General features: G+C 46.8%; 1 long non-coding RNA gene across 1 annotated transcript in view; it reads left to right on the top strand.

Moving 5' to 3' along the window:
* Positions 1–22,327, top strand: part of LOC139046996 (uncharacterized) — a 62,906-nt gene extending 40,579 nt beyond the window's left edge. Inside the window, exons 2-3 of the long non-coding RNA XR_011507030.1 lie at positions 2,113–2,233; positions 22,222–22,327. This is a non-coding gene — a long non-coding RNA (uncharacterized lncRNA). The remainder of the gene's footprint in view (positions 1–2,112; positions 2,234–22,221) is intronic.
* The last annotated feature ends 2,430 nt before the right edge of the window (positions 22,328–24,757 follow it).

Raw genomic sequence — 24,757 nt, 5'->3', positions numbered from 1 at the left:
TACAGCGATCGCGCACGTTGCCTTACCGCGCATTATCGTACACAGTTTCCTACAAAAAATTAATAGAGATAAATCTGAGACTAGTGCTCTACGGGTGATGGTCCTCCCCGCGGCATGGTAATGATGGGTATAATACACGTATTTGGCTCAACTTGGTCCTTCCGGCTTCAATCGGCTTTCTGACTGCAATTTGATCATACTCAACAAAAGGAAATATTGTGCTCCAAATATAACCATGCCTAATAAATATGCCTGTGTGCAGAATATTATTGCGTTCCCACGTTTAGTTAAAATATGGTAGCTTGAAAATTTATCAATAGGAGATTTTTGAATCGCGCCGATAGCGTCGGCTACGCCGGAGTACCGGGAGCCAATCTCGAAGGCTATGCGTTCGTTTACTGAAAACTCCGAGAGCGATTGTAGGAGCAAGAAAGCACGCCATGGTCGCCATGTATTGCTCATCACCTAGAAACGAAGATACAATGTCGTACATAAAAATATTGCGGCAGAACCCATCTCACGGTAACTGTAGAAGGTAATGAGTTAGAATTGAATGCTAACTTTTAATAGCGACACAACGTATTGCGACCATCATAACGAGTTATGTATGAGACGTGTACTGCAACGAAATTACTCGTTCGCGCTTTCTTAAGAACCCTCAGTGCCATCTAGCGCCGCTGCCGCGAAGCCTGCGCGTAGCCTCCGAAACCTGTGACGAACGCTGAGGAACGCGTGATTCGATACGGACTGTTCTCTAGTGCTCCTTCCTGGACACGCTGTGCCATCTAGTGGCACTGCCGAGAAGTCCGCTCATGGCCTCCGAGACGAGAAGCATGGCACGCCAGCGCCTGCGAACGCCGAGAATTGTTCCCACGCTTGCCGCACACTCAGTAGCACATACTCAGTGACCCAACTTGTGTGGTTTATTGAACAACGGCACTTAGCCAGTGCATTCATGGCGGAGCTCGCTAAAGCGAAGGGTCGCTGTCCTGAAGGAACCCTTGTGGCGTGAGTTCGATTACACTCTGCACCGGAGAAATTGAAAGGATATTTTTCGTCACTGTAGAGCGGCCGATTTCTAATGGCACATGCTTAGTTACCCAAGTTTATTTTAATTATTGATACTCCAGTCCTGCTTCCAGGACCTTAGCAGGGTGCATACAAAGTGAAATTGAAACATCTAAGAACAAAATACAGCGGCACATAACATAAGTCACTCGCGATGTGCAAATGCAAGCAGTTACTGAACCACACATAGTAAGACACTTGCTACTTAAACATAGGTGCGACTCAAATAATGGCAGTGAGCATTGGGTTACAACGTCATCAGTAAGATTATTTCATTCAACAATAGTTCTAGGAAAAAAGGAAAATTTGAAGCAATTCTTTTTAGTAGTTAACGGCGTTATTGTCTGTGAGTGTCGATGACGTGTAGTATAACCAGTAGAAAAAGTTGGCATCAAGGACGCTCATTGGAGAGCAGCACACACCTACCGGCACATACCGAGTGACCCAAGTTGGTATCAAGGTGTTTCACTGAAGACCACCAGCACAGACCGAATGGCAAATACTCAGGGGTCCTTTTTTTTATTGAAATGAATATTAGGAGAGGTTGGCGCCTTTATGGTGGCACAGGCTACTCCTTGTCACTTGGCAAAGGAAACAAATTTGCGTAAAAAGGGAGAAGAGCGACGCAAAATATGACACTCAGTAGAACACTGGATGAATAAAAAAATTAGTCCAGCAGTACATGAATCGCAAAGTTTTGTGCATGAGTTGAGTATGCGTACGCATTATAAAGTCAGATATTCTGAAGAGCCAAAACACGCAACACATATATGTAATACACTGCAAGTACAGAACATAATTATACATATTGCGTATAAGTTGCGATCACCACATGAACCAGTTATGAACCAGGAACAACATTTATGTTATTCATTCAGCATATTGGGATCATCTGAAACTTATTTTCCAGAAATGTTGGTGTCCTCGAAAAGCGTTTTCAGTGCAAGAAGTGCTCTTTTCTGAAGGCCCGCAGTTGGCCATGGGCCAAGTATCTTTCTTTAGAGTGAATGGCCTTCTGTCTAATATCAACAAATTTGCTTGCAGCACCCTTCTTTGTGGATCGTATTTCATGCACTCGAGGAGAAGATGATGCACATCTTCGACTCGATGGCCACAAGAACACTGCGGACTAGAGACACGTTTTATCCTGTACAAGAAGTGTTTCGTAAGTGCAATACCAAGACGCAGGCGGTGTGCCAATGTTTCAAATTTTCTATTGTCTCTTAGATTTTCCGGCAGTGATAAGCTTATACATGCGTCTAGATAGTATAACTCCGAGTTTTTAGTTTGCTGATCAAACCAGGTAGCTTCGCCGAGGCGACAGGAAATCTGTCTCAGGATCACATGGACTTCACCACGCAATATGGGAAGATTGGTTGCCTCTGCGTTATTGTGCGCCCGATTTGCAGCTGCGTCCGCTGCAGTATTACCCGGAATATTGCAGTGCCCAAGTGTCCACTGAAATGCAATTACGTGGTTATTGCGCTTGCTTTTGTAAGTTATTTGAGCGTCTCATACAACAGCAAAGTGTTCAAAGAATTGTATCATATTTTTCTGAAGTAATGTGAGAGCGGCTTGCGAATCGCTAAACCCATTTTTGCGAATGCTTTTCTGATGGTATGAAACGCAAAGCACACAGGATTGCAAACAGTTCTGCCACAGTGGAAGATGTCTCTCGGGATAATTTAAATGTTTGCTTTAACGCTAAATGTGGAATGACGAATGCTGAAGTCGAGGAATTTTTATGACACGAACCATCTGTATAAACGTGGATGTACTGGGGATATAAGGAGTAAATTTGGAAGAATGCCAGTTGTTGTGCGGCTACTACGAACATGTTTCTCTTAGATATAATGCCGTCAACCGATAACTCTATTTTAGGACATGTTAACATCCAGGGAGAGTAACAAACATCCACTTTGCATAATTCAAATCTTGGTAATATTGCTTTATATTCTCGAACTACATTGTGAATTTTGCTTTTGTTTCTTTCGGTAAGCGGGAGGTTTAATGGATGCTTCTCGTTTTGGGTTAAGAAGCGATAAATATGTCGGCATGTTTCAGCCGTTCGTATGACTGGAAATGGTGGGTGACGAGTTTCAGCAATTACTGAAGAACTCGAGGTAGCCTGCGGAACCCCAAGGCACACTAGGAGCCCCCTTGGTAGTAAACGTTGAAGACGTTCCTCAGAAGTTTGCGATAAACCATGGAGAGTAGGTGCCGAGTAAGCAATTTTTTGTTTTATGAGTGCGTTATGAACTTGTAGTAGTGAAGAGACTGATCCCCCCCCGTTGTGCCAGCGAGTCGCCGAAGTACGTTTATTACTGCATTGGTCTGCTTTTCAATTGCGCGGATGTGTGATGTCTATGTTAGCTGGTGGTCAAGAATAACTCCAAGAAATTTATGATCTTTCACAAACATCAAAGTTTGCCCATTAAGCGTAGGTTGGAAATTATTCAGCTGTTGTGTAGTGAAAGGAATTACGGCTGTCTTTGCGTATGAACGACTCATGCCTCTTTCCTTTAACAAGGCTTCGATACTATCAAGACCCTCTTGCAGCGTTCTTTGAATGTCTTGTATATGAGATCCAGAGGCCCATATGCAGATGTCATCTGCGTACAGAGAATAGTGTATACAAGACGGGAGAATTTGTGGCAAGGCTGCCATGACACAGATGAATAAAAACGGACTGAGATCACTGCCCTGCGGGACGCCCTGCGTGATGCTGTGATAATTACTCTCTCCTTCAATTATTTCCGTAACTATTTTCTATCTTTTAAGAAATTCGATACCCGTCGCAGTGTTCGACCGTGTATGCCAAGCTCTAACATAACAGCAAGGACGTGTATGTGACTTACAGTGTCGAATACTCCTTGAATGTCTAAGAATACTGCACAATACTTTGTCACATTTCCACAAAATCATTCATGTTCGGCGCATGTGACAATATCTAATACTGCATCCATTGTAAACTGATATTGTCGAAAACCGGTCTCATGTAGTTGCAAAACACAGTTGTGTGTTCACATCACCATTGCAGTCGACTGTTTATCATCTTCTCAATTAGTTTGGAAAAACAGCCTGTGAGACTGACGGGTCGGTAGGAGTCAAGACAAAGGGGAGTCTTTCCTGGTTTTAGTACTGGAATTACCCGAGCTAATTTCCATGAATGTGGAAGAGTCTCTCTTATCCAGATACCATTAAATATCGCCAAAAGAGCCGTTCTTCCCACTGGACCTTGGTTCTTTAACATCATATAGGTAACACCATATGGGCCAGCGGTTGTCTTTGTACTGCATGATAAAAGAGTACATTTCAATTCTTTCAAACTAAACTCACAGTCAAGTTGAAGATGTTGTGACATAAAGCACGCACGAACCTTCTGTTCTGCTAGTTCTGTCGAACTTGCAAATTGTAGGCAAGTAAACGGAATTCCTGGTCTAGATATAAGTTGACTGATTTTGTCAGCAACAGATGTTTCCGGTGTGCTTCAAGCTACGGCAAGGTCTCGGAAGGGATGGCTCTCGGTAACTGGACCACTAAAAGATCGGAAAACTGACCATATTCAGGGAACTGGAGTAAACGGAGACAACGACGCGCAAAGTCCTCACCATCTTCTCGTACCTAATTTTTAAAGTTAACTGAACTTTCTCTGCCATCTTGTAGTCATCCAGCTTTTCAATGCAGCGGTAAGCCGGTTCTGCGCGTCTTCTAATCGCTCTTAGACATTTATATTCCCCGTCGACTGCAGCTTATTCGTTTGGAACAATGCCTTGCTTGGTGCAGGTCTTGTGAGACTCACACCGTATATTTGCAAAACTTTGAAAGTTCGGATTTTCGCCCAATGAGTTACTTAAATGGTGACGAAAACTTTGCCAATTAGTATATTTTGAGTAGAGCTGGGTCCCTTCACTCCGTATGAGACGATGTTTTACAAGGATCGGGAAATGACCACTACCGTGTGTTTCTATGTCCGTTGACCATTGAACGCCATCAAGAAGATCTTGTGAGCAGAGCGTAACATCTATACAGCTTGAGTAACGAAACCCGCGCAAAAACGTGGGATAGCTGTTATTTAACACGACCAGATTACCTTTTTCTGCGGCAGACTCTAGAATGCTTCTGCGAGAATCGCTATATTTGCTGTTCCGGATAACTTTATGTGCGTTGAAGTCCCCACAAACAAGCACATGTGAGTTTACGATACCAAACACATTCACCAGGTTGTCCACTGATATTTTGCTAGGACATTGTAGATAAAGACTGATGACTGTGACGCTTGTACCTCTAAAAGATGTCTTGCACACCACGAACTCCGCTATATTTAAATCGCTCGACTCTATTAAATAGGACGGCAGCTCTTTTCTCACGCATGGCATCGCTCTGCTACTTCCAGCAATGCGCGATGATTTATATTTTACATAGTTTGAAAGACGAAGTAATCTCGTACGCCCGCCTCCTGTATACATAAAACAGGAAAGTTATGTTGCGCTAGTAGTTTGCGAAAATCAGCTTATCGAAGGCTAGTAGCATTTCATTGAAATATGAAAACATTATTGTAACGATTATTCATTGTAAGCCTGCCGTGGAGCCATTAGTGGTTGTGGAAGCACCATAGAAAGCAGTGATTTTACCTCTGTTAGGCCGTTTGCCTGTGGAATGGCACTGAGAATTGCACGCAGAGCTGTGAATCACATGGGCAGGATGATCTGTGCTACGGGTAAAGACGCGTAATCACCAAACGACGCTGAAGCTCCAAGTGTGCTCGAAGCAGATCGCTGAAAAGTTGACTGAGATGGTCGCTGGGATGACTGGTGTGGTTGAGGCGAATGCTGAGGTAGTCGCTCAGATGTTAGATGAGGTTGCTGTGTCAATGGCAGAGGGCGTTGCTGAGAAGGTCGGCGAATTTCACTCGAAGCCTGAGAAGATGAGTAGTATTCTATAAAGTTGGATCGTGTCGCTCGCTGTCAGAACGTTGTCGACCATAGTGCTTTAGACCTGCAGAATAGATCATATTGACACGTGTAGTTATCTTTATCGGGCGACCACGTTTCGCCGCTTAACAACTGTTCTCGCACAGCGAGGGGCGCGCCTGCATGTATCCGACGTTTCTGGAAAGTTATCGATGATTCTATCCGCGTGTCTGTTGTCGTCGAACCTTGTGTTATCAGATTTCATCGCGTGACACGAATGGTGCAGAACTTTGTGGAAGACACGCGGGTCCCATCGGTTAATCTGGAACATTCGACGACTGATCTATAAAAGCCGACGCGCTTGACCCACTGATCAGATTTTCGACGATCGCCGACTGTGTTCGCCGCTCTCGTTGGGCTTTAAGTGTAAACAGTTTTGTGGGCACAGGTTCGCACAATAAAAGCTAGTTTTTGCCTTTCACAGTATTGCTACTGTGTTCTTTGACGTCACGACCACGTGACAATATTGACCCCTTGCTCTTTTTCTTTGTTGGGAGTTGGAGGCGCGCATCTTACAGCATCGAGGTTGGGTGGGGACGCATTACGAGTAGGCAGCCTTCCGTATTTCAACTCATGTCCGCGTAACATTGAGGCAGCTCTGCTCTGAGGGCACCCAGAGTAGGAAGATGTATGGCTTCCGCCACAGTTGGCACACTTGGGCTGACACACAGGCTTGCACTCTGAATCGTTGTGGTCTTCTGAGCATATCTTGCAGCGACGTGGACTGCGGCAGTTCTTCAATAAATGTCCGAATCTCTGGCAGTTGTAGCATCTCAGAGCAGGGCCATGATATTCTTCTACGGGATGGCTCGTGAAACCTAAATGCACTCGTTGCCGCATTGGTTTGTCTTCTCTGAAATGGAGAATGACGGTTCTCAGAGGGCGTGATTCTACCGCTCCGTCTTCTTGGTGAAGACGGAGCGCCAAAATCTTTGAGGAAGTGAACCAGTTGTTCTTCCGTATACTCAACTGGCACATCGCCTATCTTGTCAACATTCTTGGTATAAGATGCCGGAATGAATGGCTTGACTCCCAAACCAGCCACTTCGCTCATCGACAGTAGATGTCTTGCAGATGAGACTAAAGTAACATTGACAGAGAAACTTCCATCTCTATTCACGCAGAATGACTGTATCTTTTCCTTTGCCGCGGAAACAATATCTGACGCAGCGCGGTTTGGATTCACTTGCCAGAAGTTGCGTCCTTCCTGCGAGATTCGAAAAAGAACTGCAATTCCCTCAGGCCGCTTCTTTTTATACGTTACCAAGGAGAACGGCATTTCATCGCAGTCTATCTCTTCATCTTCACTTAGCTCATAGGTAGATGTCCTGTCGTCGTCAACCCGTGGTTTCTTGGCTTCACTTTCGCTTGTCTCAGCCATATTCGCTGAAGGTGCACTGGAAGGTAGGGCAGCGTTGAAAACTAGCGTCGCCGACTTGATGACATTGGGCGCTTGTTGTGGCACTTCCGAGTGCGACGCCGATTCTGCGGCACTCATGCGCCTAGGAATTCAATGTCGGGCATATGGCTCGTGCCGGTGTTCTTTGCTGCCGACCGCCGTGGTAGGCGTAGATGCGCTGCGGAGCGCAGCAAAGCCACGCGATAATGTGCGCGATCTTTAGCGCATAGGTATCCCATGGGATGTCTGCTCTCTCTGGACAACAGCGAAGTCTCAACACAGTACTGATTCTTCGAAGCAAACAGAAAATAATATCTCACCGAAGAAGCAGCGGCCGCTCGGAGGGACGTCGAACAGAAATGCTTACCCAGACCCGCATCTACAGTGGCCCATTTCGGCGGGAAACAGATTTGTCGAAAAGCGGTGCGTGTGTTCACATTGCCACGCACTCAGTGCCCTAACTTGATGTGACGGTAGGTTTCGAACCCTGTTACCTCAGCACAGCAGCACGATGCGCTAACCATTCGACCCCGGACCACGCAGTGTCCAAGGCACGCGGGAAAACTGTTAGACGCATACCAACATAGATACATAGCCCCCGGAAAGTGCACGAACTGCTAGAAACATGCTAACGCCATTAGAGCCACCACAGGGCCTGACGCCACAGGTACAAATATGATACAATTTTATAGACTATCCATGATTCTCATGGCAGCTGGACTATCTGAGCGCCACACGTTGCTCTAGTGATTTTCGTAGGAAACTATGCTATTGTGCCCTTGCTACAAAGTCATCTCAGCTTGACCTAACGCAGAAAAACTGGCGCTGTGGCACTCATGAACGATGCACGACGTTTGCCACCAGGATGTGTGCCCACAGCGACAGCGGCGCTGTTTGTCAACACAATGGATTCGATGGGAGCTTAGCTCGCAAACAGGGCTTCGGGTTTATAGTGCCTCGATATACTAGCTTCCGGTTCTCATCCATTAAGGTAATTTGCCCCTCTTCGCAAGCTGTTTGTATCGTGTTTGCTCACCTACTACTGGCGTTTCCGAAATACGCGTGCACGTGCTTTCATTAAAACCCCAAAGTTCCACTATACCTAGCTGCTGTCCCGCGGAAGGCGAAAGAACGCTGCCAAAGTGCTCTAATTCCCGTCCGAGCCTGCGAAAGCGGCACATAATGAACGTGTGGCCTTGGAAATCCCGTTGCTGATAACTTTCATTGCATTTTCTCTCTCTTATTTTTTTCTTCTTTATTTAGCGTTATACTGCGCCGCCATGCGAACCACGCCCGTCGACCCGCGGCTATAGTACGGAATGGTGGTCGCCACGGCCAACAAGATTTCCGCAAATCAATACAGTGGCCTGCGACCACAATACTAAGCATGCTTGCGCACGCACGTACGTACAGTAACCAAACAAAGACGCACGCACGCAACACGCACGCGTACACACGCACACACAGTGTTGACGTGCAATGGCCACCAAGTCAGTGTACGCGACTGATCGCCCAGATCCACCCTGTATAAACGAACCACGCGAAGCCCAGCGTGAAAACGGTTTCCCCTACTGTTGGCCTTTAGCTTCTTTTCGCGATCAGCGTTCAAGTTGATCTCCCGTATATATAGGTTCTTTTTTTTTCTTCTTCTTCTTCGGGTAATAAAGATGGTCGTCTGTGGCAAAGAAGCAGCTGTGAAACGAAACAGACACACACCCACAAAAAAAAAGAGAGAACGCAGCAGTATTGGGCACACATACGCCCGGCTATGAGGGTTCGATACGTAAAAGCGCTGGCGTCGGCTGCCGCGCGGGGCGTGGTTGGGGGGGGCCGAGCTCCCTCGAACAGCTGTCAGCGCTCAAATCAAGAGCGATGAGCCCGGATTTCCAGGCCGGACCGGAGGCGCAGACACACGAGACTGCAAGCCGCGCAACAACCCCGTCGGCGTCCGCTGCCGCGTAACGCCGGGACTATGCAGCTCGCGCGGCCGGCTGAGCCGGAGTGCAAACGCACGCCTTCCATCACGCGGGCGCGATGCCCGGACCAGACCGGCGACGCGTCCTGCGGTATTTTTGTTATGAAGACTCTCTCTCTCTCTCTTTCTCTCTCTTCAGCAGCTATTTCTTATTCTGTACCCAGCGGCTGGCACACTGGATGAAACGCACCGCCGGTCATGCACGTGCACGTGTTCGGTGCAGGGTTGCGCATACGTGCGTGCATTTAAGATCCACGCGTGTTACGATACGCAGATCGCAGGTATCTTTACTTTTCTCGGCAACAGGCCAAAGGAATTGATTCTTATGCAAAAACGGGGGTCGGCTCTCGTGATTCTGTCACGGAGGCTTTGGAAGCCGCAATGCAGGCTCTTTTGTAAGCTTGACAAAGAACAGCGGCGGCATTCGGGAGCTAATGTAATGCGGAAAAGCCTGACTTACAAGCAGGATTACACAGGTTGAATACATTTTACCCGGTCAATGATTGATGGACGCGGCCTATGCGTGCCGCAAGTGCTATAAATGTGCGCGAAATTGCCTTCGATGGGAGAAACGTTCCGTTGCGTGCGAAACTAGTTCGCGGCATTGAATTGCGTGTTGCAGTGCCGAAGAACGATACCCATTCAGCCATATTGCAAGCTATGAATACGTATTCGCGTGTCGATGGAGGACTGAGATATCCTCGGACATGAAGAGGGAAAATAGAAGAGAGAAAAAGCCAACCTATTCAGAAACACGGGCGAAAAAATTAGTGATGGGCCCCTTTTTTTGTTGTACTTATGCATCATTTCTTAACACTTCCTTGGTGGTAATTGGGAGGTCATGATGATGATGATGATGATGATGATGACAACGACGACGATAATGATGAAAATCCTTGACAATTGCACATACAAAGAATGGGGAATTGATAACGAAGCGGGCGTCAGAACTCTCTTGAAGTTCGAGAGCAAATGCGCAAGACTTTTAATATGTACATTATATCAAGCGGCAGCGCCTCTTGAATGGTATGATAGGCAATATTCAGTGACAGCACATGTTTAAAAGTTTATGAAGGGCAAACACAATAAAATTCAGGCTTCTGAAAAAGCCTTTTAAATGTGGGAGCATAAGGAAACGTCTTATCTGAAGACCCGTAATCCTTCCTTTTATCGGCGCTACAAGAAGCGGTTTAAAATATCAGCCCATATTTTCTTTATTAGAGCGCAGCTCTTTGGCGTCCGTTCCTGGGTTTCGCGTCGTCGTCGGCGTTGTCGTCGGCGTTGTCGTCGGCCTCGTAACCAGCTCGCCGACGAATCTGCTCCGCCGCCGCGCATGCGCGCTGTCGGCTCTCCGGGCGAGGGAGGATGATGGAAGGGAGGAGAGACTGTGGAGGAGGGCTGGCTACACAAATGGCTCTTTGGCGTCCGTTCCTGGGTTTCGCGTCGGCGTTGTCGTCGGCCTCGTAACCAGCTCCGCCCCCCTTTCATCCCCCCAGCGCTAGCAGCGACCGACTGATACCGCTTTCGTGAGTCCGCTACCGCACTCACGAAAGACGTCGTGCACTTCCTGCAACTCGCATTAACCGTCCATCGATCCACACCGATGTTAGTAGTGGGGGACTTTAATGTTGACATAAAGACAAACAGCAATTTCCTAACACTTATGCGGGAGAACATCCCGTTCCTCTCGCTCGTAACGCGTCCCACGGCTGTGACAACCTCGCGAGGCACTTGTATAGATCTCGTCTTTGAGAATCAAGCATTGGTGTACCAAGTCGAACATATATCAGTCTATTTCTCCGACCACAAAGCTTCCTTCATGACTGTCAAGAACTGTTAGTGGAGTCTTTGTTAAAGGAATACGTGTGAAAAATAAAAAAAAAATTCTGTGATAGCGCATACATGTGTTGCTCGATTTCTTTGCCTCAATCTATCGAAAAGGTGAAACAGCTTATTTGCTGCGCTCAAATTTCGCATTAGGAAGTAACGTAATCGTCGGTAATTTTTTTGGAAGAAGGTCGCTGACGACGTAAAATAGGTGTCTAGTTGAACTCTGCATAATTTCTTCTCGCGCTTATTCTGACTTTTCTTTAGGATATTATTTATTGTTTTATTGTTATCGAATACACATCTGTACCGTGGACAGCTTGTAATATTGAAAATTCCGTTCATACGCTACATTTGACATTATTCAAATTTCTTATATCCTTTGGCCATTCTCACAGTACACGATTCTTGAACAATGCCGAAGCGTAGGTAGGCAGAGAACCAACCAGCCCACAGATTTCAAAAAGATTGGCAAAGGCTGATTGGTGGGCGAACTTCAGCTATCCACTGGAAAGTGTGACAACAGGATGGCAAAAACGAAGGTGGTACAATGACGATAGAATAAAATACTTTATTTTTTGCAAACTGCGCAGTTGCATTTCCTTTTTTACAACACTGGGCCAACAGCACAAGCTAAAATAAAAGCCCGTGAATGAAATGTGATTATTGATGGCAGCACTGCCACAGAATATATAGAGAAACTGCACAACGTATTTAAGGAAAATACAAATACGCAGAAGCCAAGTAGCCGGACGATGTCGATCGCTTCATTGATCGACTTCTGAGATAGTGTCGTATCTGAAGGACGTTGAGAATAAGAGCTGCACTTAAAGCCGCACTGCGAATTACTGTAGCATCAAATATCAGCTGGTCTGAGTGAACCCATTGCTTTTTTTTCTTGTCTCCGAAATCCTGTTAACGCGTACACGCAAGTCCTCGTCGCGCACCTTGGAGATCTCGCGTTAAATACACCTTCACGATATGACCGTGGTTAGCGCGCCCGGCTCCTAGTCGCACATCCAAGTCATAACTCGTTTATAACTCAAGGCGCCGACAGCACACACGTACGACGCTTGCGGCTGTGAGCAAACAACTGCACGACATCTGTGCACCTGCCCACATTACGCACACATGTGGCGCGCAAATTCGGGAGCTGCGTACTCCGTTATGGACATTGTACAGCCGAGCAGTGGAAGCAACAGACACTACGACCGTAGGCACGACGGACGTACACGCTGAAGGCAGCCAAATTCCCTGTACTTCACTTCCTGCGCTTCACTTGCCAGATGGGCTGTGATGGCCGCGTGCGCAGCGTCGGAATCTTGTGCGCCGATTTCACTTTCGCTACTCATCTTTCTCCCCTGCTATCGCTTTCAGTTCTTTATCTCTTTCCCCCATACAGGTTAGTAAAGTGCGCTCTTTTATTTTGGGGGGAGGAAGGAAGAGGGGAGGGGAATAACATTGCTACCTTTCCTCGATCTCTTTCTCTCTCTCTCTCCGCCAATGACGCAAGCCCAGTCCCCAGTGTCTTAGGCTATGTTTTGTTTGTCTTTGCCCCATCGTGAGTGTGGGGCTAAGGGTGAGAAGGTGGCATGGTGATGCGAAGACTACAACGCCGATCACTGACCGCAGTGTATAAAGGAAGTGAAAGGACAGGGAAAGAGCAAATCCCATGCTCGTGCTTTGTAACGGCTGTCGTAGGTAAACGAAGCTCGCTAGTCTGGTACTAGTTGCAACCTACCAACGGACTCAAGCCTGACAAGCCATCGGATCCGTATCCAGAAACAGTCACTGCGTTGCACTCGCATTGACGGGAAGTGAAAGCGACTTTATAATTGATTGGAACAATTAATTGGGTTTATTACCCTAAGGCAACACTCGTGGTGCGAAATTCACGGGACTGACTGACTGACTGACCGATCAATTTATTTATTTATTTATTTATTTATTTATTTATTTATTTATTGATTGATTGATTGATTGATTGATTGATTGATTGATTGATTGATTGATTGATTGATTGATTGATTGATTGATTGCACTATGGTCGTGTGCAACTTTACAAAAGAGGGGCGTTTAGTCCTCCAAGGGGGATGCACACGAGGTTCCACCAACGGGCGCGCACTCTAGACTTACGTCACGAGCAGGACGGCCGGTGACCCTGTAGATGGAGAAGATGGCCGCCCGCGCTTCGAGCTGGGACGAGTCGCGTAAGTCGTATGCGCCTGCCCGTTGTCAGAGTGAATTCCCAAACTGTTTATGGTGGTCTACCATGCCGGAAATATTAGACAGTTTTAGCAGAGCGTTTGCTTGCGCTCCGCTCCGCACACCTTTCACGCGCACCGGCGGCTGCATAGAATGCATTGATTTCGCTTATCTAACAAGCGCGTCTCCCAGAGACGCCACTGACGTGCTCTCAGCTTGGCGGTAAAACGACAACGAAAGCATCTACAAGCCCCCTGACGCACCGCTAAATCAGGTTCCTAGCGGAACGTGGTCAGGGTCCCACGTTCCGCTGCCACTACGTGTGCTGTGCGCACGCGCGTCAAGTGTTCCCGGTAGCGTTTTGTTGAGCGCCTGCGTGCCAATTGTTGTGATAGGCCGGTCTGAGCGGAGCGGACCGTAAACGCTCTGCTAAAACTCTCTATTATTGCGAGCTTACGATGCACCATTCGTGCCACATGCGTTTATTCTGAGCCGTGATCCGGCGACGAAACATTGCAGCGAGCCTCGCTGACGCTGCGCTACGCTTCGTCTGAAAACAAGATCCCGCGGCGACACAACGCTACAAGCAAACGCCCGGCGTGTTTTGTTCCATGGTGTTTTGTTTTCCTCAAAAGTGAAGCTACGACGAGGAAAGTTCGCCAAAGTCTGGTGCCTATTGTTAGCGCGGGATGTGTCCGTGTACTGTGTCGCTATTTAAAAAAAAGACACCCACACAGACAACGACAACGTGAGAAGGAACGAAAGAAAAACTATCACATCCTTGAAAATAAGTTTGGGAAAACACAAAACCAACAAAATATAGATCTTACATTATTTAAAAACAAGAGTATTTATTTAAAAAGATGAATGACACATTTTTTGTGATGTTCCTGCCTCGATCGTCCTCCCGCCCCAGGTTTGTAATGGTTTCGATAAATGCATTGTGATTTTAAAGTACTTCTTAAATAGCATATGATCCATTTTAAGCTCGGAAAACGAGTAGTAAATGTGCTGTGTACGTGTAAAAAAGTGCAAAAACAACACAGAGCTACTCTTTGTTCTTTCGTCCCTTGCAATGAAGGTAAGAAGCAGACGACGCGCAGCATTGTTGAAGGAACAGGGTTATTTTTCTCTCGTGATCCGGCATGTGCTTTAGTATTCCAATCCCGAGAGCTCTACCAAGCCAGTCATCAAAATACATAAATTTTTTTATTGATGACGAGAATGACGCGTTTTAGAAGCACGGTTTTTTGAGCGGGACTATTTCAGTAGCAGAGGCAATCGGCTGCCGCGCTTCGGTCATCTGGACGGGGCCTCCCCTTTTTTCTAAAGTTGTACACGACTATAGATGAAGAATAATTTCGATTGTCTGCAGTATTTTTGCGATATAGCGAAATTGCAGCAAACAAATTCCTTTTCATTCTGTCGCCATTACAGTTTGGGGAGTGTGGCCGCGAACATAAGCCGTAATCCCGTGTCATAGCCACGTCCAATGAGAGAACTCGGTAGACGAGGCGGCCAATATTACATGCGCCGAAGTGCTTCGTATGCAATGACAAGAGATGGTGCTTGCCGGCGCATCGCGCTTGGTTAGGGATAATTGAAAAGATTCCCAGGCACTTTCTTGCTCCGTGTCGTCGGAAAGGGCAAACTATACCCAACCGCCAGACGCAAGAGCGAGTAATGATCATTTCACTGAGACCCAGTTATGGCCAAGAGAATAGCAATAATGTTGAAATGCAACAATCAAGCAAATAGTCACGGTAAATGTTCTGCACGTCAATAAGAGGCAGATGCAATGAACTGAAACCTATCATGTTCCTTATTGGTCCGACTGGACGAGTAAAATATAAATGACCAGATCGAGTGATCTGGCTTTCCTCATCCTGCGATGTTCTGCGACTTCTGACTGAGGCTGAAGCAATAACTTCCACGGAGAGCAATGTTCCAGAAATGAGAGAGTAGCCCATAAAGCGGACACCGTCTTCTTTCAAAATACTCCATCTTCGATAAAGGTGCTACACGAAAGTCACGTCCGACCTCAGTCATTAAAATAAATAAATAAATAATAATAATAATAATAGGCCTCCCTACTTGCCGCCACTGAACTCTTTGCTCGAAATGACTCTCGACCAGTTTCCATCTTCTGACCTGTACTGACAGAAGGCTCGCAATCTACGGAAACGACGAATGTCGTTTCGAACCACCGAGAAAAATTTGGGGCATCTCGAACGTTTTGTCGACAACGGGTCCAGTATAACATTTCTAACTGTACTGGAAGAAATCTTGTCCGCGAAACTCATTTTGCGAAGTTCTTGCCGGACTCAGCCCAACACCACCTCTCCCGCGGGCGAACTACTCTCTCTCTCTCGCTCTCTCTCTCTCTCTCTCTCTCTGTCATCCGGCGTTCTTCCGGCTTCCCGAATCAGGAGGAAGTCTGGGAGTATAGGAGCAGACACTCGAAGTAAGCGAACGCGTCGGTAATCGCTCCTCACAAAAGCCGTTAGTCCCCACCGGGCATCCAATAAGAGCCGCTCCACACGTGTAGGGACATCTCGGGAAAAGGTGGGGAGGAGGGCGTCTAGGTGAGAGGCGCTGACTCAAGCACCGGTGCAATCCCGGGACAGCCGCCGATACACAGACAAGGAGAAGCGCTTCCGAGACGCTGCGGTGGAACTCAATGGGCATGGCTTTGCCGAACCCACGGCCGCGAAGCAATCAGCGAGTTTTCTGCTGGCCGTCAAGCCACCCCGCGGCGGTCGCCACGCGTCCTGGTGGGCCAGGAAATGAGGCGGCACCAAGCGGCCGTCGCGAGACGACGGGGGGATTTTCCAGGCTACACGCTACGCCGCGGGGCGAGGAGACCGGAATCGGTGTTAATCTGCGCATCTGAACACGTATTTCGGTGGCACTGCACACCATTCGATGCCAGCGAGCCCTGCCTGCCGGCCGGTAGAGCTATATACCAGGACACCGACTACAGAATTCATTTTTAAGGCGAAGCTTTCTTTACAAACGCTCCCGGAATTTGGTGGCCGTGTCTCTCTGGTGCTCCCGCTGGCTTGCCAAAGTATCTCGCACGAGGAAAAAAGAGAAAACTACGTGCCTTGATGGTGCGATTGAAGCTCGGTGTTCCAGTACAACAGTCTGATACTCTAACCATCCGGCCACTAGGTCAACAATGGCACACAATCTTCTCCCGGGTGAACGTCATGTAGCTCTCAGGTAAAATTGACGCACGCGTCACGTAGCACATCAGAGAGCACGTGCGCGCTGAACGGCGCACGTGCTCACCAGTTTCCGTTAGGCCACAGACAAAAGAATACGAGCCGCACAATAGTACGGTACGGCGCAATAGTGGAGAAAGAAAGAGATTGGCGAAGTATAGTCAGTGTTCGGGCAACCATTTTTGTCTCTATCCGCAACCTCTTGCTCGCGTCATGTATATATATATATATATATATATATATATATATATATATATATATATATATATATATATATATGTGTGTGTGTGTGTGTGTGTGTGTGTGTGTGTGTGTGTGTGTGTGTGTGTGTGTGTGTGTGTGTGTGTGTGTGTGTGTGACTTTAATGGAAATCATGCAATGACAATGAAGTAATTGCATGACATCGAAGTTGTGGTCTGCGTACTTCATAGACACAACATTGTACGCATCACATTTCATTTTATAACATTAAAATAACCGCTTCACGGAAGCTTGGCTCTACAATGATTCTAAAATACGCATTGGATCTGAAGAAATTTTTTTTTTTTGAGTACAGGAGCATTGGAGAAGACATTCGATTGCTCTAACCTATCTAGATTTTCTTCAACGCTACAGGCTTGACCTAGCTGAAAACAAAAACACATTAGCTGCATGCGTTATCACTTTAACCTAATGTCATGAAACGATGAATCCAGGAATGCTGTCAGAACGCAGAATGCCCAAAAGGTAAAGTGCACAGGGTAGCGGGGTACACGGGCCGACTTGCTTGATAGGAAGTTGTGAATTTTGACATAAAATGTATTGGTTTTTGAAAGCGAAGCTTTCTTCACTTTTTCCATCTACTTGTGCTGCTTCCTGGCATCTGTTAGCTACTTCCTCTCACCGAGATGACAAGAACTTGGGTAACTGGGTATGCGTCACTCGTTACGTTCGTGTTCTTGACAATTCTCCGACCATGGTGGAATTCTAGACGTTTTTACAAAGCAAGATACTTTCAACCTTCCGGACAAGGAACTTCAAGAGGAAGAACTCAAGGTGAAGGCACTACGAAAAGTATTCGCGACTTCAACTAAACGCTCGCCCTCTCGCGGCCGCACCGAGAACCAGCCGATCTAGGTACAGCCGCAGGTTCTCAGATTGCAGCGTGCGCTGTAACGTAGCTCTATAGTCCTCAAACTGACGTGATGCATGCCGCTGCGCACAAGCCCGAAAAAAAAGCGGAGGTTCAAAGAATTTTGTTGTGCGTGCCATCGCGGTGAAAAGACAGCAATTCATCACTTCATCGTTTGCCGAAAGCAGCCGACCAAGCGAAACGGAGAGGGACATGGATAAGAAACTTGCGCATTTGGGAAAAACGTGAATGAAACTATGGTAGCTTGTTCAAAACACTTCGTTTGGGAGGACTTTATTCCCAGCGAGTAGACTATTGCTTTCTTTTTACATATTTTAAACAATGTGCTGCGTTTCTAATTGTGGAGTCTACTTTGTTTAGGCACTCGATTTTTTTAAAGTTAGTGATGTACGCTTAAAGGGACACTAAAGGTTAATATTAAGTCGACGTGAACCTTTAACATACCATCCCAGAAACGCTTGTTTCAGGCGAAGAAGAGACTCACTTTAGGAGAAAATGCGTTCTAAAGCGTCCGCGTACCTCTAGCGCAGTTCAAATCGCCCGCACTCCGATCGAGGAGTGGTGACGTGAAGGTCTCATGGTGACGTTGCGCCGTCAGTGAGTAAAACGGCGCCCGCATACGGCGCTACGGCTTTTCTGAACAAAACGCAAACGCGTGGCCAGAAACAGAGCCAAGATACAGCCGACAGCAGCGCGAAAGCGGAACTATGGTGGTTAGCGGAAGGGAAAGCGCGCGACGATAAGCTGGTTCTTTATTTTATGACGCCAACTTTGACGCTCGTTGCAATGGACTACCCTGACAACGACAGGTTGGATCGCGATGCTGGGCTCGACTTCAGCGATTTAAGCACTGATGAATGTGACCTGCTGCTGAAGGCTCGCAACTGTATGCCATGGCTGTACACATTCGCACATTTGTAGCTTTTCCTTCGTGAAAACCAAGTGCCGCACTCACCGCCCCGTCTTCGACCTGCAGTTGTTCTTGCGCTTCGGAGAATGCAGGCAAGACCGACGGCACAGCGCTACGGGGAAATTATTGCTTTGAAAGGCACTCCACACGACTTCAGTAAGTCGGCGTTGAACTCGTAATCCTCTGGACGAAAGTGCAGCGAGCACACTATGAAATTTTTCGGCGCTTTGGCAACGCGCTGTGGCAGAGGTACGGCACTTAACGACTTCGAACGGAGAGGTTCACTCGTTGGCACACAGTGATAAGTAACGTTGGATTCGCCGCTGCAACTGCCCTTGGCCAAGTTCCGCGGACAATTCGCGCATCCCACGACATCACATGGACGTGGCATTCTAGCTGCTTGTTGCAAATGCAAGTTTCGCGAGCCAGAAGAACCAGCACAGCACGACGCGCTAACGAAACAACTGAAACTCCAAAGCGCGCGCCGCACAGAGTCGAGCGAAAACGAAACCTTTCGACCACCCATACTACTGAACGGTAACGTCGAAATGTTATTTTTTCTTAGAATCGAACAGAAGTAGACAAGTAGCATTTTCTTCCGTCTTATAACCTAATGAAATGATCTTTTTAACACGAGTAGTTGAGTACTAGTGACATAACTTATAATGAGGAGTGCCTTCATCATCGGGCTAGTACCGGAATGTCGCTGGGGGTCTCAAATCCTGTCATGCATTTACTTCAATTTCTCGGTTACTAACGCTCTGTTCACCATTATATTAACGCCTTAGACGTTCTAGAGCATTGTTTTATCACTTTAACTTGGCTTCATAGTAACCTTTAGTGTCCCTTTGAGCTTCACCACAATACTTATATACTTCACAGCTCAACACTGCTGTATTGAGGCGAAGGTGACTTTCAAACACCAGCATTATAGAATGCGAGGCGTTTTCCGAGCTTCGAAGCCAATCACGAAGATTAGAAAGGCAGAGTTGGTGCCATTGCCATCACTTTAACTTGACTTCATAGTAACCTTTAGTGTCCCTTTAACAATCATTCGGGTTGGTTAGTTTAGTTTAGTGTCCCATCGTTAGTATTACTAATGCCTTAAGCAATATGATTATTTTCGCTAATGTGCTTTTGCGCGCAGGCACCGGTAGCAGGAACGATAACTATCTCAAAAAATCTGAAGTTGATCGTGACACATGTCCTGAAGCCTCATATAATTTTGATAGCATGCTTTAGTTTATCGGTGTAAGCAGAAGACACTGTTTTCTCGTTCAGCACTGTGAGTTGTCCGTTCATTTGCTGAAGGAATGTAACATGGAGAAGCTGGCAAAACTGGCGTCAAGCAGTAAGTAGTGTACACTTAGCATATTTTTTTATGGCCAAGAACCACAAGGAGTCTTGTACGCTCCGACCTATTGTAACAGAAAGACGAACATGGCAAGAACATATCAGCAAGTTTCTTCAGATACATCTGAGGACATTCATGCCAATTTATCCTTACAAAATTAGTGGCTCTGACCTTTTGGTTGAAAAGCCAAAGGATGGCATTCCAAGAGCCAACACCGCTTTTTCCATTCATTTGGACGACTTGTTCTATTCTGTGCCATACAATGAACATTTTGGTGCTCTTAGGAAACTCACTGGCCTTACAAGTGCAATCGATTCCCAGAACTCTTGCGGTATGTATTCCGATACCTCTGTAGAGCTGCTGAGTTTTTTACTGAATTCAACAATTGTGTCCCTTGCTAATAAATTCTATGTCCAGAAGAATGGCATATGCATTGGGTCCAGTGTCCGCCAGGCCTTTGTGAAATTTTCCTTGCTACCATTTGCCATGCGCTCAAACTTAGGCTGACTCATCCTACCATTTTGAGAATCTATAGATAAGATGATTTTTTAATCATACTAGAATACTTTCACCAGACGACAACCTTGCAGGTGTGGCTCTTGTGATTTTGTCAGTCTTTCCCTTTCCCAGTTGCTCAAGCCAGTTGAACTTCCCTCACCAGCTTCTGCATAATGCATCAATCCATTTTTTAGGTTTAAAATTAGATTTTTCATCCGCTGACCACGCTTGCCGGGCCTTTGAGCACAGGTCCAAAAAAGCATTGCTGCCTTTCGGTTCATCTTATTCAAGGCTTATAAAACAGGGTATAGCTTCATCACGTTTTAGATCCGCGTTTTTTAAATCATGTCTCCAGAAGGAGCTTTTTAGTTTTCAGCTTCAAGTGGGGCGTCTGAAAAAGGCGGGTTTTCCGAGCTCTCTTTTGCTTTCCATTGCTGAATCACTGCTTGCAAGCTTCGGAAAAAGAACAAAGAACTATCAATTTTTATTGAACAGGCTAGTAGGAAGAACTTTGCAGTACTTCCCTACATACGTAAGGCTTCCCAAAACCTTAAAACTATTTCTCGTAAATATAGAGTTGATGTTGCCCTTTCAGCACCTTGTAAACTTTCGAAGTTGTGCAGCATGGTGGCAAGGGGAACCACAGGCTCGGACGCCTGTGAAATGGAGCATACAAATTCGCATGTGCTTTGCACGACACGTGTAATTTGTAAGATTCCACTGAAGTACCGAAGATACTGTATTGGAAAAACCAGTAGGTGCATTAACAATCGCTTGCGTAAGCGTGAGCGTTCGCTGGGGCTGATGGAGGGTCGAACTTGGCTCTTCATTGCCGTAGCTTCTTAGGCTGCTCTCCTTTGTCATCAAAGACTGAGATTATCGGCAGAGAAAATGACCACCTGGAACGAGAGATTGCAGAGGCAGTGGCCATGTGACGCTTTAAGGATGGTGATTGCGTTAGTTCGCCATCATGTGCTGGTTCTCAGAAAGAACACTTGGTTCTTTCCATGACATACAAACGTCTTCGGTGCCTCAGTAGTATTCAGCGTTCATCTTAGCATTTCTATATCGCACCCGTGTTGAAGGTCGCTCTGCGTTTTTTTGGTTGTTTTTTCGTTGCTTTTCGGGCACACACGTGTGTCTGATGTATATAAACTCGGCGTACGTTTCATTAAATCATCAGTTGTGAGTACCGCTTCACGTTGTCTTTCTTCGTCTCGTGTGTTCCTTGCGGTAACTTCCCAAATCGATTTGAAGGTCATGTGAGCGGACTGATTGATTCATGGACATATTGAATGATTAATTCATTGACTGATTAAGTTTAACATCCGAAATTGTAACAGTGGCCATGAAAGACGGTAACGTACTAGAGCCGGTCGATCTCATTTTGAACGCCTGTTCATTACACAAGCACTCATTTTAGCCCCTTCTTGTTGGTACGCGGCTGCAGCAGCCGGCCATACAATTCGGGGCCCGTATTCACACAGCCTTCCTACGATTAAAGCGTTCGTGTTAGCCAATAGTGATGTAGGACATCACTACCACATTAGCGGAGGCGATCAGCCAGTGAAAAATAGCACTTATTAACAAAAACCTTTGTGAATTCGGCCCGAGATCTTCATTTTTTGTATTTATGTTGTTCTTCCGACGTAGTACAACGCCGGTTATCAAGCAACGACGCCAGCACCAGCGGACAAGAGGCGTGGCCCGTTTAACAAGGCTGCGTGACAAAGCGGCAGTTCGCAAATCAAGCCGGAGGTCGCTGGCCCGACTTTTCTGGGAATAAAGTTGTTTGTTGTTCAGTCGCTGGCTGATTGTAGTTCTCCCGTTTAGTGGTGTTGTCATTGTTGTTGTTATATGTTTATGTGTTTGATATTAGCAGTACTATTCTGCGCTGAAACTGAAATTTAACAAAATATTATTTCGCTGTCTGCATGAGGCTCGTTAAGTTATTCAATTGAAGCACTGCCAAAATTAGATCGCTTATTTCACTGGTGGCAATCGCAGGCACAGACACAAGGCATTCGGCCTGTTTTTTGTGCCGATCAGAGTAAGCTATGTGCTCTTTGCTGGAACCAAGAATACTTAACTAAGAATTTCCTTATCTGAGATGTACTCAGTGCGGATAGCCTTCTAGTGCACTTTGTGCTGTAGTCATTTCTCGCAGAAGTAAACTTCCATCCCGATGTAGAAAGAGCATTGCTTATCTCATTTCTTTTTATCAGTGCACTAATTTATTTCTGTGCCGGCAACTGCTATAACCTTACTACTCTCACAGGAAACCCAGCCTGAATGATAGAGGTGCGTTGACGAAGAGGGTCGGCAAGCCTTTCTAAATGAAACCTCCATCATTTTTCCCGGGGCACCTGGGCTCCTTGTCACCGACACGGTCACACAGTCAGCGTGCGAGTTTCGCCTTTAGTCTTGAAACAACAATAAAAAGAATAAAGGTATTTGACACAAAAGGAGCCGAAGACCCACGCTAGTGAAAAAACGGCTCCTCGAGGTCCAGTCGCCCTTCCGGCCACTTCCGGGGGAAGGCGCGCCGGCCGCCCGGCGCCATTTAAGCCGGACGGAAATTCCCTCTGCGTTTGCGCACCAGAATCTAGCACTTGCGGGCACAAAAGTTTCGAACATATATCGACGTCGCGGAAAACGAACCGGGGCACTCTCGAGGAAATGTCTCCGCGTCGCCAGTCTATACTGTCCGGCGACAGCCGAGGAGCTGCCGGCAGTAAAAAAAGAAAGAGGAGAGAAGTGGTGAAAGAGAGAAAGGGAAAGGAGGGGAAGCATGGATCCGGAGACATCAAACGGAAGCAGCCGGCCGGATGAACAGCAACAGCCGACGGAGGAGGCTGCGATGCCGAGGCGCACCCGAATAACGGCACCCATTCACAGCCACTCAATCGTCGCCAGGTCGTCGGAGTGCCACTGCAAGCCCGCTGTAGGGCTCGGACGTTTTCCTCGGTGGAGCGGGAAGGGATGCGCGCACGGCCGCGCAGGGACCGCTTAAAACCCAAAGGGATTGTCGCAGCTGGATTCGCTGCAGTCGTAAAAAAATATATGGGGAAGCGACGCCAAAATACGTGCGCCCCGCTAAAACCCGGCTCGGGCCCTTCCCGTGCCGATGAAGAACGGGAATCGTCCCGGTCGTTGCGCCTCTCGCGTTCCGTCCCAGGGTTACGTGCAGTGCGCAATAAGCCGTGATTGGAGCTTCGCGGCAGCACGCGAGTATTGCCTAGCTCTTTAGGAGCGTAAGAAGCAAGTGCCCCACCGTCTGCGTGGACGACTGAGCGAAAGGCTTTGTAACGAGGGCCTCTCAAAAGAGGAGGGGCAGCAACCGTCGAAGAACCATCGAGTTGCTTAACTACATCAAGTATTGAGAAATGCTTCGGGCCTCGCATTCGCAAAAAGAAAAAAACTATATGTGTGCCTCACAATAAGAGAACGTTTATCACTAGCAGGCGTTCAGGCACCTTTCAGTGGTTATTGCCATTGGGTTGTTAACTGGTCTTGATGCGATTTGTCCGCTTCTCGTTATTTGCGTCCTTGGTAATTGGCTCGAATGTCGCCGCGCGCCATCGTTACCGCCTGGATCGGCCATTCGGCGTGGCGCGCACGCAAAGACGACTGAGACGCTAGATGAATCTCTACAAAATTTGGGTCCAACATGATCTCCGCATTAACAAAGCGATCGTGGACAGCATACAGCGATACGTAAGAGACATTTTGTGAAGAGGGCCATGTTGCTCGTGTTAGCGACGACCAATCAGGCTTTATTCTACGATAACTAACGTTGATAACTCGAAAGGAATGCGTTTTACACTTACCAATTTTTCTGAATCATAGCGGTAGTCAGTAAGCAGTGCTTGCTAGATAGAGCCTTTCATTTATTCTGATCTGATACAGATCAGTTTGTTGAACACACTAATATAAGCTGCCGTAGGCTGTACTGAGAGAGAAAGAAAGTTGGCAGACACTTTGCATACGCTAATGTGGATGAAGGCGAAAGCTTGCGCGCTCACGAGAAGTTCATTAAATCACTTGACACTCTCATTCTAATGCGGTGTTGCTTCCTTTTGTTTTCTCCCACCAAAGCTCGTGGGTTCAGGTGCCTCAATTAACTCTATCTTAATTAAATCTGCCTTCATTAACTTCACCTTAAGTAACATCAAAGGTCGTGGGTTTG

Source organism: Dermacentor albipictus, chromosome 6, assembly GCF_038994185.2.
Source record: "Dermacentor albipictus isolate Rhodes 1998 colony chromosome 6, USDA_Dalb.pri_finalv2, whole genome shotgun sequence".
Lineage (NCBI taxonomy): Eukaryota > Metazoa > Arthropoda > Arachnida > Ixodida > Ixodidae > Dermacentor > Dermacentor albipictus.
This window is presented reverse-complemented; position numbering and strand designations above follow the sequence as displayed.